The following is a 12,935-nucleotide window of genomic DNA, read 5'->3' on the forward strand; positions in this document are numbered from 1 at the left end:
TCACTATGTACCCCTCCCCTTTCCAGCCACTGCCCTCACAGCCTCTACTTGCTCCTCCATCGGCTCCAGTCAGGTTTGTACCCCAGTGTGCCACTGAGCGCTCCTCTCCAGGAGCCCCTGGTCTCCATCTCACCTGATTAGTGTCATTTCTCTAACCTTCTAGGTCTTCATGGCCTCTGAGTGACTTCCAATGAGTCGGTTGCCTCTAGCCTTGCCCAACCACTCTGGCGACTCCTTTTCAGTCTCCTGGGCTCATCTTCTGCTCCCTCTTCCTGACTGCTGAGTGCTGAAGATCCCCAGCTTGGTTCTTGTCCCTCTTGCATCTCACTCTGTAGTCTCCTCAGGTGGCCCCTTCCATCCCTGTGTCAGTTATTACATCACTGTCACGTGCAGATGTGCATCTCCCCCACACCTCTCCTCCGAGCTCCAGACTCTCACATCCAGCTGCCCCGAAACCTCTCCACAGCATCTCTCACAGGCCCCCAACTCCACCTGTCCTGGAGGGAACACCCCCATTGTGGTGAATGACATAACTGCCTACCAGTTCCTACAAGCTACAACCCTGAAGTCTCCCTTTATCCCCTTCCTTTATCCCTACCCCTTACTCTCCACATCACCAACTCCTGCCCATTTTTCCTTCTGAACAGCCTGAGGATCCTGCTTTCTCTCATCTCTGCTGCCACCTCTCTTCTCACCTGGCTCCTGCAGCAGCCTCCTCCCGGGCACCCACCCTGCCCACCGCACGGCAGTCTGCAGGCTCCCTTTGAGTCACAGATGTGACCATGCTCCATGGCTGACCACTCCAGAGGTCTCCCACTGTGCTTAAGAGAGAAACCAAATCATGAAAAGGGTGGTCTGGGGATAAGGCATGGAAGTTGTGGTAGCAGTCACTCTGCTTGTTCCCAGATACTTTCTTTGACTGCGTATCTCGGATCTGTCGACGCCTCATTTCCCAGCCTCCCTTGCTGTCTGACTCCTGGCCACATCCAGCCAATGACTTGGACAAGCAGACATGTGGTGTTTCTGCAGAAGGGCCCTCTCCTCCAAAGTTTCCACTCCCACTCCCCAGCCTCTCCTGTTGTCACAGGTCCCATCAGGAATCCCCTGGGTTGTTTTCCTGGGGCCACTGCAATGAATTACCATAGAGTGGGTGGCCTAAAACAACCAAAAATTATTCTGCCACTGTTCAACACCAGCAGTTCACAGTTGGAAATCAAGGTGTTGGCAGAGTTGGTTCTTTCTGGGGCACCCAAGGGAGACTGTTCCTGCCTTGCTCCCTGCTGGCAGCCTTTGAAGTTCTTTGACTTGTTGAAGGATCACTCCGATCTCTCTCTCTCTCTCTCTCTCTCTCAATACTGGGTACTGAACCCTGGGCATTCATGCCTTCATATTGAGCTACATCCCCAATTTTATTTATTTTTTAAAATTTGCTTATTTATTTATTTAGAGACAGGAAGTCTTTACATTGCCCAGGCTGATCTCCCACTTGCAATCCTCCTGCTTCAGCCTCCCAGAGTGCAGGGAGCACAGGCATGCACCACCACACCCAGCTCAAATCTCTCCTTTTTTTTATAAAGACATCATTCCTTGGAATTAGGGCCAACCCTTGAGAGGAAAAAATGAGCCAAAACGCAAACAGCCAAGGCAAGGCCTACTGGGCTGTCTCAAACAATAATGAGAGAAACAGCTAGGGGCTGGCTAGGTGAGGTTTACAAGGGCTGGGAGAGCGTCGTGGCGGTAGATGATTGGCTGTAGCTGGAGCCAAGGTTTAAACTCATGGGTGGGTTTGAACCTCTTAGCAGAGAAGGCTATTGGCGGGAGGGTTTTAGTGGTGGGGAATTTAGGTTTCATTCCCCCTCCCCTCCAGTGACTCATTTCCTGCAGACAGAAGCCATTTTAGGATGCAGGGCTGCCGGGGCCATTTTATCTAGCAGAGAACTCAACCCTAATCCAGTGTGACTTTATTTTCACTTGATTTCCTCTACAGAGTCTCTATTTCCAAGTACGGTTACCTTCACTGGTAGCAGGGATCAAAACTGAACATGACTTTTGGGGTACACATGGTTCCATAATCCACTGCTGGTCACAGCCCATGGGCTCTGAGAACATTCTTCTCCATGTCTTTCCAACCTTGGGAGGAGCAGCTTCCTGCTAGAATCAAACCCTAGGCTGCTTCACCACCAACCGTGTTTGGCTGCAGCAAATCTGCCTCCCCGCACCCAGCTCCCTGTACTCAAGCTGCTCTAGTGAACAGGGCAGTATTCTGGCAAGACTTCAAGTGAGAGAGTTTTGATGTTACTACATTTAAAAATAAATTTATTAGACATTCCTGTATGGTTTATTAATTTTAAATTTTTTTATTTTATTCTATTTATAACTATTCTTTTATATTCTATTATATAAAATATAAATGATGCTTATATAATGTATACAAAAATATTTAAATAATATGGAAGTACTTACAGGTGTATTGACTTGGGATTTTCCTTAAAATACTGTGGCAAAATAAAGGGTGGAGGGAGGTGTTGGTGAAAACCGAAGCAGATTGGCAAAACGCTGACAATCGCTGGAGCTGGGTGTTGAGTACGTGAAGTTCTACTGTTCTCTATACTTCTGTGTATGTTTGAAATTTTCCATAAGAGAAAGTTCTTGGGAAAACAGAATCAAAGCCAGGCTCATGTGTACTTCAGTAATCTCAGCTACTTGGGAAGCTGAAGTAGGAGGGTGTTGAATTCAAGGCCAGCCCAGGCAACATAGCAAGAACCCTATCTCAACAAAAGAAAAATAGTCAAAATGGCATCTGAGGGGTTGGGGATGTAGCTTAGTGGTGCCATGCCTGCCTGGCAACCACAAGGTCCTGACTTCGATCTCCGGTACCCGCCCCCAATAAAAAGGCATCTGATCTAGATGTGGTGGAGCACACCTGTAATCCCAGAATTCTGGAAGGCTGAGGCAGGAGGATTGCAAGTTGGAGCCCAACCTGGGCAACTTAATAACTTAGTGAGACCCTATCTCAAAAGAAAAAAAAATTTTAAAGGACCTGGAGATGTAGCTCAGTGTGAAAGCTCAGGGTTCATTCACCAGGTCAAGGTGGGGAATATCTTGTTGTGATAAACTTCTTTTTGATCCCCTGCAGGACTTTTATATTTAGTTCCCTGAAAATACCTGCGTGTCATTCTTTCTCACTTCACTCAGACAACCGCAATTGTCTCTACAACTGTGTTAAAGAAAATCCAGCAGGACTGCCAATGGGTCTATTTAATATTTCAATAGAAAAAATAAATTATCCGAGAACTAATTTTTGTGAGAAAATTCTCTGACTGCGTTGAAACAATAGTTTAAACTCCATCTACCACCACCTCATCTCTATTTAACATCTAATAAATTTTTTTGTTTGTTTGATTGCTATGTACTTTAGGCTGGTCTTGAACTCATTTATGTAACACAAGCTGGCTTCAAAATCCCGGGGGTCCTCCTGTCCCAGCCTCCCCCATGCTGGATTTATAGGTTTACACCATCATGCCTAACTCATTTAACAATTCTTAACCAACAGGTATTTATGGCTAATTCAAGTTATTAAAATCTAAAATGTGTCCAGCTGTTGCTGGGAGGGTAAAGAACTAGTCCCAGCTATCTGGGAGAATCGTTTGAGCCTAGGAGTTTTGGACCAGCCTGGGCAATGTAGTGAAGCCAACTCAAAAAGCAAAATGCAGCAGAATTGGGCTGGGGATTTAGCTCAGTGTTTTCACCGCCTGCTGCGCAAGCGCAAGGACCTGAGTTCAATCCCTGGTAGAAAGAAAAGAAAGAAAAGAAAGAAAGAAAGAAAGAAAGAAAGAAAGAAAGAAAGAAAGAAAGAAAGAAAGAAAGAAAGAAAGAAAGAAGGAAAGAAGGAAAGGAAGAAGGAAGGAAGGAAGGAAGGAAGGAAGAAAGAAAGAAAGAAAGAAAGAAAGAAAGAAAGAAAGAAAGAAAGAAAGAAAGAAAGAAAGAAAGAAAGAAAGAAAGAAAGAGAAAGAAAGAAAAAGCGGCAGAATAAGACTCAGCAAAATATGGCCTCTCCAGGGTCTGGGATCAAGACACCTGGAAAACAAGGTGAAGACGAGAAGAAGTAGATCTCTGGGAATTGGGAGGGAACTTACGGGAAAACTGGAAACTACAGAAGCTGGAGAAACAGAGCACACTGCAGAGAAAAAAACCAAAGTGGCATGGAAAGCTGACTCTGGCTCCTGGGGAGGAGAACCTGACACTGCTGACACAAAGCCCGGAGAGAGTTGGCAGCTCCAGGGGGAAACAACAGACAAGACTGGCAGCACTCACCCCAAGAAAAGCCACCAGTTGTTGTAAACTTCACAGGTCAAAACAGCAGTTTTGCTCTGAAAGTGAATCCACATGGCAGGCTAGAAGAAATCCAGTGCCGCACCCACCATACTTGAGAGTGTTTAATGAGAAGCCATTTGGGGAAAGGGTTAATTGCTTTAGATTAAGCTACAGAACAACATCATTTCAAGGTTTCTGGGATCACCCTACCATCGTGACTGAGTGGGAGAGAGCCACAAGAGAGTTGTAGAGAGGGTATGGGCTAGACATAGACCCCCTGAGAAATTTAAGCTCAGGCTGGGTTGGACACAGGGGTCTCACCCTCTCAGTTGAGAAGCCAAGCCATTGTGAATGGCTTTTGGGGAGGCTGGGTCTGAAAATGCTGGCATTAAGTCCAGTGAACTACTACTACTACTATTACTACTACTACTACACACACTCACACACACACCCCATTGCCTACATCCAGCACAGAGTTCAGTGGTCTGGTTTTTTCCCCCCATCTACCAATGTGATCAGGGATACACCTCAGCTTGAATGGTTGCAGTACTCAGGGGTGTATTGACAGGGAGACTTCTGGAGCCTGGTGCAGGACGGACCTCACAAAGCCACTGGTCATAAAGCTAGGTGGAGAAAGCTGTTACAGTACTTGGAGCACATACAGAAACACAGAAACTGGAAGTAGCTGAATTGAAGTAGCTGCCCTAGGGCAGAAACCATTGACCAACCATGCCCACAGGAAAAAATGTGAGTGTGGAAACCAAATAGGTCTTAGTAGTGACTTACTATCTCTCCCCCGTATCTGGAGGATTTCAGTACTGCAGACCACAGAAAGATACCATTCATTCAAAAACATGGAGGAGGGCCAAGGATTTAGCTCAGTAGTGCTGCCACCTGCCTTGTAAGCACAAGGTCCCGAGTTCAATCCCCAGTACCAAAAAAAAGGAGGAATTTTTAAAAACTCATTTCTCTTTTTCTTCACTGTTTTTCCCCTTTTTTCTTTATTTTGCTCTATTTTTTATTTTCTCATTCTTTTCTATTACTTTTATCTAATTCTATTCATTTTCTTTTACACCTTAATAAGATCTTTTATCTCACTTTTCTCGTCTTCTCATCTCCATTTTCTTTATTTTTCAAGTTTTACTTTCATTTTTCCCCTCTACACCACCTCCATCTCTATTAGTATTACTAGTAAGCTTTATTAATCCTTAGATATCTAGTTATTGCATTTAGTAAATACTGTATGTCAATATTTGGTTTCTCTTTGTGTCTCTATTATAATTACAAGATCTCTTTTTCATTCTTTAGAGTGGTAGAGTGGTAGCTTTTATTGGTTCTTATGATATGTCAATATTCAGTGTATCTTCGACTTATTGTTGCTGATTTTCTTGCTATTGGCATAGTTGTTGCTATTAATTAGGGTTTTTTTGTTTTTTTATTTTAATGAACATTTTAATGTTATGTATAACAGAACATTATGAATACAATGGAAATGTATGCCAGTATCTGGCTTGTTTTTGTGTCATTAATAATAGTTGTAGTTTATTTTTGAAGAATTGGGTGTTGGCTTATTTATACTTCCTCCTCCTGTCCCCAAACTAAGAAGTCAGATCTTGGGACAGAGACAAAGGTCTATAGTTAGCCACATCCAGAGTGTATCACAAGAAGCCAGACACTAATTAAACAGATCTCCATACTAGCAATAAAATATTTCCACTATAATCAAACTGCAACCCTCAGTGTGCATTCACACACACACACACACACACATATACACACACACACAAAATATGAGAAAACAAAGCAACAATATACCTCAAAAACTCCCTACTCTCCCAAAGCTGATTCAAGGGGCATCAATGGGGAGAAAATTAAAATCCAAGTAGCTGAATTATACAAAATGATAAAAGATAAGACAAAAAATAGATCAATAAGGAACTTGGTGAGCTCAAAAATGATATTACTAAATAGATAATGAAATTAATAAACTAAATGATCAGTGAGTGTTATGGCTGGTATCAAGATGACCCCCAAAATCTCATGTGCTCATAGGTAGGGCTTTCTGGAGCTGGTTGGATCTAGGACATGTGATACTGGGATTAAGGATATGTGCTTCTAAATTAGCCCATTGATTGGTTTAGCATAGTTCTGGGTGGGACCACCCAAAAGGCTGATATCCTGGATGGGATAAAAGGGAAAGGCAGGCTGGCTGCTTACTGCTTGCTGCCTTTTGCCTGCCATGCCATGAACTGTTTCTCCTCTGTGATGCCCTTCTGCTATGCCACCCTGCCTTGGAGCCAGCTGACTATGGACTGAAACCTCTATAAACTGTGAGCTGAAATAAACCTTTCCTCTTTTAACTTACGAGGTACTTTGTTCCAGCAATAAGAAAAGTAACTAAGATAGTGAGCTCACAGAAGACACAAATAAAAAGCTAGCTAAGCTAAACAAAATGATATAAATATGAATGACCAGGTTAGCAAAGAATTATGATCCATGAAAAAATACCAAAAAGAAATCCAGGAGATAAAAAGTTATATTGAAAATTTGGGCAGTAGATGTGGCCAATGTGAGGACAGAGTGTCAGAACTAAAAGACAGGGCTGATGCAAGTGACTGTATACTCAGAGATACCTGAAAAACAATTGAACATGGAATATAGATCCAATAACTGCTAGATGATTCAAGGAAGACTAATGTAAGACTAACTGGAACTAATGAAAAATCAGAAGACAGCATGAAAGGCATAAAAAAACCTGTTTACAGTAGTAATAGCAGAAAAATTTCCAAGTATGGGAAGAGAATTTGACATACAGATAAAGTGAGGCACAGAGAACCCCAAATAGCCATGATTAGAAAATAACTTCTCCATGACATCATAGTCAGAATTCCAGAAGTCCAACACGAGGACAGAATCTTAAAAGCTGTTAGAGGAAAACATCATTTATGAAGGTAAACCTATTAGAATTATAGCAAATTTCAAAACACAAACCTTAAAGGCCAAGGGAGTTTGATTTGTTTTAACATGTTCGTGATGGGGCCATAATTCATATGTCTCACTGCTGGGCAGCTCTGATTTAATTTTATTATTAAAAAAAAAAACAATAAAAGTGATTAGATCCGTTTGTGCCACCAGTGGTACAAGCCACCAGATGGGACAACAGTGCACGTATCACTGGTGGTTCAAGCCAGCAGGAACATGTTAGGCCCCAAGTGAGAACAACTTTCAACACCCACTAATATATCCTGCAAAACTATCTTTAAAAATCAATGATGAAAGAAAAAATCAATGATGAGGGCCCAGGGATTTAGCTCAGCGGTTCCACCATCTGCCTCTCAAGCGCAAGGTCCAGAATTCAATCCCTGGTACCAAAAAACACAAAAACAAAAACAAAAAAATCAGTGATGAAATTTTTTCCATAAAAAAGAGAACCTTTAGAAATTCATGACCACGGTCTGGGGATTTAGCTCAGTGGTTTTGCCGCCTGCTGCTCAAGCGCAAGGACCCGAGTTCGATCTCTGGTACCAAAAAAAAAAAAAAAAAAAAGAAAGAAAGAAATTCATGACCACTAAACTAGTTCTCAAAAAAATCCTCAAAGATATCCTAGAAAAAAGACAATGAAGCCAACAATGTCAAAACATCTAATGGAATGAATACAGTAGGTAGGGTAAGCAGTTAAGCAGATGGGGAAGAAAGGAATGAGCAATATAGGATAATAATGCAATGACAGGAAGAAGTCAATACATTTCAGTAAGAACTATCAGTGTGAATGGTCTCATCTCCCCAGTCAAAAGATGCAGATTGGCACACTGGATCAAAACCCAAAACCCAAGGTATGCTGTATACAAAGAATACATTTAATCAAAAAAGAAATTCATAGACTGAAAACCAAAGGATGGAAGAAAATATTTCATGGAATGGGAGCCAGAAAACAAGCAACTAGAAATGAAAAAGATGAATTATGGTGGACACCACTGAAATCCAGATTATTAGTAACTACTTCCAAAACCTATACTCTAATAAATTTGAGGATCCAGAAGAATAGATTCCTAGATACATATGAATTATCAAAGCTGAACAAAGAAGACAGAAAAATGCTTAAAAATCCAATAACAGGCAATGAAATTAAGACATTAATTTTTTTAAATTTTCAAATAAGAAAAACCCAGGTCCTGATGGATTCACTGCCAAATTCTACAAGAGCTTCAGGGAAGATCTAACACCAATACTTCTCAACCTTTTTAATGAAATTAAAAGGGAAAGAGTACTCAAAACTCATTTCTAGAATCTAGCATTACTTTGATTCCATATCCAGAGAAGGGCTCAACTGAAAACAGAAAACTACAAGCCAATTTCACTAATGAACATAGATCCAAAGATCTTCAACAAGATACAGTACTGGCAAACAGAATGCAACAAATCTTTTAGATAGTAAGTCATGACCAAGTAGGTTTTATCCCAGGAATGCAAAGGTGATTCAACATATGCAAATAAATAAATATAATCCATAACATAAATAGAAGCAAAGAAAAAATCATATGATCATTTCAATAGATTCAGAAAAAGCCTTTGGCAAAATCCAACATCTGTTTATGATTTAAAAAAAAAAAAACCTGAAGAAAATAGGTATGCAAGGAATTTATCTCAATCTGATAAAAGCCATTTATGCCAACATCACATTAAATGGAGAAAAAACTGGAAGCTTTTCCTCTGGAATCGGGAACAAGACACTCTTGTTCACTACAGTAGTGATTTGAGAATCATTAGCCAGAGCAATCAGGCAAGAAGAAGAAATAAAAGGGACATATATAGAGAAGGAAGAAGTCAAATTTCATTATTTGAGATTACATGATCCTTTATATAGAAAACCAAAAAAATTCCACCAAAAAACTCCTAGAACTAATAAATGAATTCAGCAATGTAGCAGGATACAAAATCAACACACAAAAGTCAATAGTGTTCATGTACACCAATAATTAACCCTCCAATAAAGAGACTAGGAAAACAATACCATTCACAATAGCATAAAGAAAAATTCGTAGGAATTAACCCAAAAAGGAAGTAATGAGAACTATAGTACTCTGAAAAAGGAGATGGAAGAGGACATCAGAAAATGGAAAGATATGCCTTATTCTTGGGTAGATAGAACAAACATTGTCAAAATGGTCATACTTCCAAAACTAATATATAAATTTATCACAATTCCAATCAAAATTCCAGTAGCATTCCTCACAGAACTAGAGAAAACAATCCTAAAATTTATATTGAACCAGAAGAGACATAGAATAGCAAAAGGCAAACCTGAGCAGCAAGGGTAAAGAGGGAGGCACCACAATCCAGAATTTCAAGTTGTATTACAAAGCCACTGTGATAAAAACAAGATGGTACTAGCACAAACACAGACATGTGGATCAATGGAACAGAACAGAGTTCAGAAACAATCCAGGCACATTCAGCCATCTGATCTTTGACAAAGGGGCCAAAAACATACACTGGAGGAAAAATAGCCAGGCGTTTTGTTTTTTTTTTTTGGTACTGGGGATTGAACTCAGGTCCTTCCTTGTGCCTGTGGAACAGGCGGTGGAACCACTGAGTTAAATCCCTGGTCCAATAGCCAGGCTTTTTAACAAATGATGCTAAGAAAACCACCTATCCGCATGCAGAAGATTGAATCCAGACCCATATCTCTCACCATGTACTAAAATAAAATCAAAATGAATCAAAGCCCTAAATATTGAAACAAAAACACATAATCTGCTGGAAGATAAAATAGGTAAGACTCTTGAAGACAGACACAGGAAAAGAATTTCTGAACAGAACCCCAATTGCACAAGAAATAACATCAAGAATCAACAAATGGGATTATATCAAATTTAAAAGCTTCTGTACAGCAAAGGAAACAACTAATAGAGTGAAAAGACAATCTAGAGAGTGGGAAAGAAAGTTTTCCAGCTACTCTTCGGACAAAGAACTAATATCTAGACTATATAAGAACTCAAAAAAATTAGATCCCCAAAAATAAAAGACCCAGTCAAAAAAAGGGGAACTGGAATGAATAGATAGTTCTCAGAAGAAGTACAAATGATCGATAAATTTATGAAAAATTGTTTAACATCTCTGGCCATTAGAGAAATGCAAATTAAAACAACACCGAGATTCTACTTTACTCCAGAAAGAATGACTACCATCAAGAAATCAAATAACAAAAAATGGTGGTGAGGCTGTGGGTAAAAAAGAACCCTTCTACATTGTTGGTGGGAATATAAACTAGTATAAACAATATGGAAATCAGTATGGAGATTCCTCAAAAACTAAAAATATAAATTCCATTGACTTTTTAAAAAAATCTTCTTTGTGTTTCTAATGTTGCATGGCATTAAGGATGTTTTAAAATTAAGAACATGGCCAGGTGAGGTGGTGCATACCTATAATCCTAGCACTCGGGAGGCAGAGGTAGGAGGATTGCCAAGAGTTTGGGCCCAGTCCGGCCTAAGTAGCAAGCTCAAGCCCAGCCTGAACTAAATAGCGAGACCCTGTGTCAAAACACAAAAACAAAAAAATTTACAACATGCACATCATAAAAAAAAAGCTTTAAATGGCACAAAAGGTAATGGAAGATCTGAGCAAAAGGCAGTTATTTTTCTTTCCTCCAGGTTATAAAATTGCTTTCTACCATTGTGAAAGTTATGAGTTTTTGTTCAAAATTATATAGCTCCTCTTTTCATGTGACAGTTTTTATGGTAGGATACAGCAAATCATTTAGTTGCGATACTTTGAAACCTTGCATGTCATTCAGTGACTCTGATCTCCCTGGCTTGCAGCTCCAGAGCACCCAGCTTTCCAAAGTCTCTTGCAAACCCTGAGTTTGGTGCTGTGGTCTAGGTGGGCACAGACACAGGAACCCATCTCCGACGTTGCTCAGGTCTCTCCCCCTCCAGTGTGCATGCTAGGAAAGCATCATTTTAGACCAGATTTTGATGACTGATAGTTATCATTTAAAAGGCCATGCTTTTTAAAAAATCAATTCTTCATGACAGGCATTATTTGGCATTTAATCCTTTTAAGAGCTTACCCCCTAAATCAATACTTATCGTTTCTATTTTACAGATGATGAGGCTGTAGCTCAGAGAAGTTAAGTATCTTGTCTAGGTTCACACAGCCAAGATGAGGGAGCCAGGATTCAGATCTCCCAAATAGAGCTAGACTTAGTACTCAAAACTGTTGAACTACACCCCGAATCCAAGATTACTTTTTGCCCACTTGGGAATCCTGAACTTGGCTCTGCCTGTAAGATAAAGATTAGGTGCCTTTCTTTTATTGGACTGACAATTATTGTTTTCATTTAGTTGGGAAAAGTATTGAATCTTGTTGTTAGCAATCACAAAAACTATTCTATTTTATTTATTTATTTATTTATCCTTTTTTTTTTTTTTGTACTAGGGATCGAACTCAGGACCTTGCACTTGCGAGGCAGGCATGGTGCCACTGAGCTAAATCTCTGGGGCCCCATATTGCCATTTTATAACTTCTACATTTTGTGTTGAATATTATTTAAATTCTGTTCTCATTGGCCAGATAATTTTTAATTTACAAAAGAATATTTTTACCCAGATGATCTCTATTATCACCGACTAGAAAACCAACCGATGATAAGAAAAACTCCTTTTTGGTTTTTTTTGGTACTGGGGATCGAACTTGGGACCTTGTGTTTGCGAGGCAGGCAGCGGAACCACTGAGCTAAATCCCCGGGCCCAAAAAAAACTTCTTTTTTTATGTGACTGACAAAGCTACATAAGTAAAGGCTAAGTCTGTGCTATCCAATAAGTAGTCACATGTGGTTACTGAACAGTTGAAGTATGGCTAGTTTGGATTGAGATGAATGTTAAGTGCATGAAGACTTGGGACACAAAAAGGAATGTAAAATATCTTGTTAGCAACCTTTGCATCAATTATATGTTGAAAAGATAAATTTTTTTTGGAGTCAGGGTCTTGCTCTATAATTGCAACTGGCCTTGAACTCACTATGTAGCCCAGGCTGGCCTCAAACTAGTGGCAATCGTCCTGCCTCAGTCTCTTTGCCATTTTAATGTGGTTACTAGAAACTAAATTACACTTGGTTTCATGTATTTCTACTGGACACTGCTAAATTAAGTGATTACTAGGAACTTTTTAAAAAGTATTAGTGTGAGTGGGATCCACCAGTTCATAGCATATATGTTCATTGGTAAAGGCATTTTTTCCCCCAGTGAATTATCTATATAATGACAATTCTACTGTTTTCTCAAAGTTCTGGCCTGTTAGATTACTGCTGTTTTCATAAGATCCTTGGGAAAAGACATTTCTCGTTAGAAGAAATTATCAGATTGATTGTTCACTGCTCAGAAATGTGGGTCTGGTATAACATGTTAAGAACAGAGTTACTCTTGTGGGTTTCAGAGCAGATGGCATGATTCTGGGCAGTGGGCACTTACGCCGGTCACCCATCTCTACAAGAGAGGTGATAGTTTACAGCTCCGCAGTGGGAAGCCAAAGGGCACCCACGAGTTCATTACATAATTCTCGGGAGCGTGAGGCCAAGTGTGTAGCTGCTCTGGGGAAGGGTCAGAGGCTGACAGGCGGAC

The sequence above is a fragment of the Heterocephalus glaber genome, unplaced genomic scaffold (assembly GCF_053883595.1).
Source record: "Heterocephalus glaber isolate CG9 unplaced genomic scaffold, H.glaber_assembly_v1.0 deba00001504, whole genome shotgun sequence".
Taxonomy (NCBI): Eukaryota; Metazoa; Chordata; class Mammalia; order Rodentia; family Bathyergidae; genus Heterocephalus; species Heterocephalus glaber.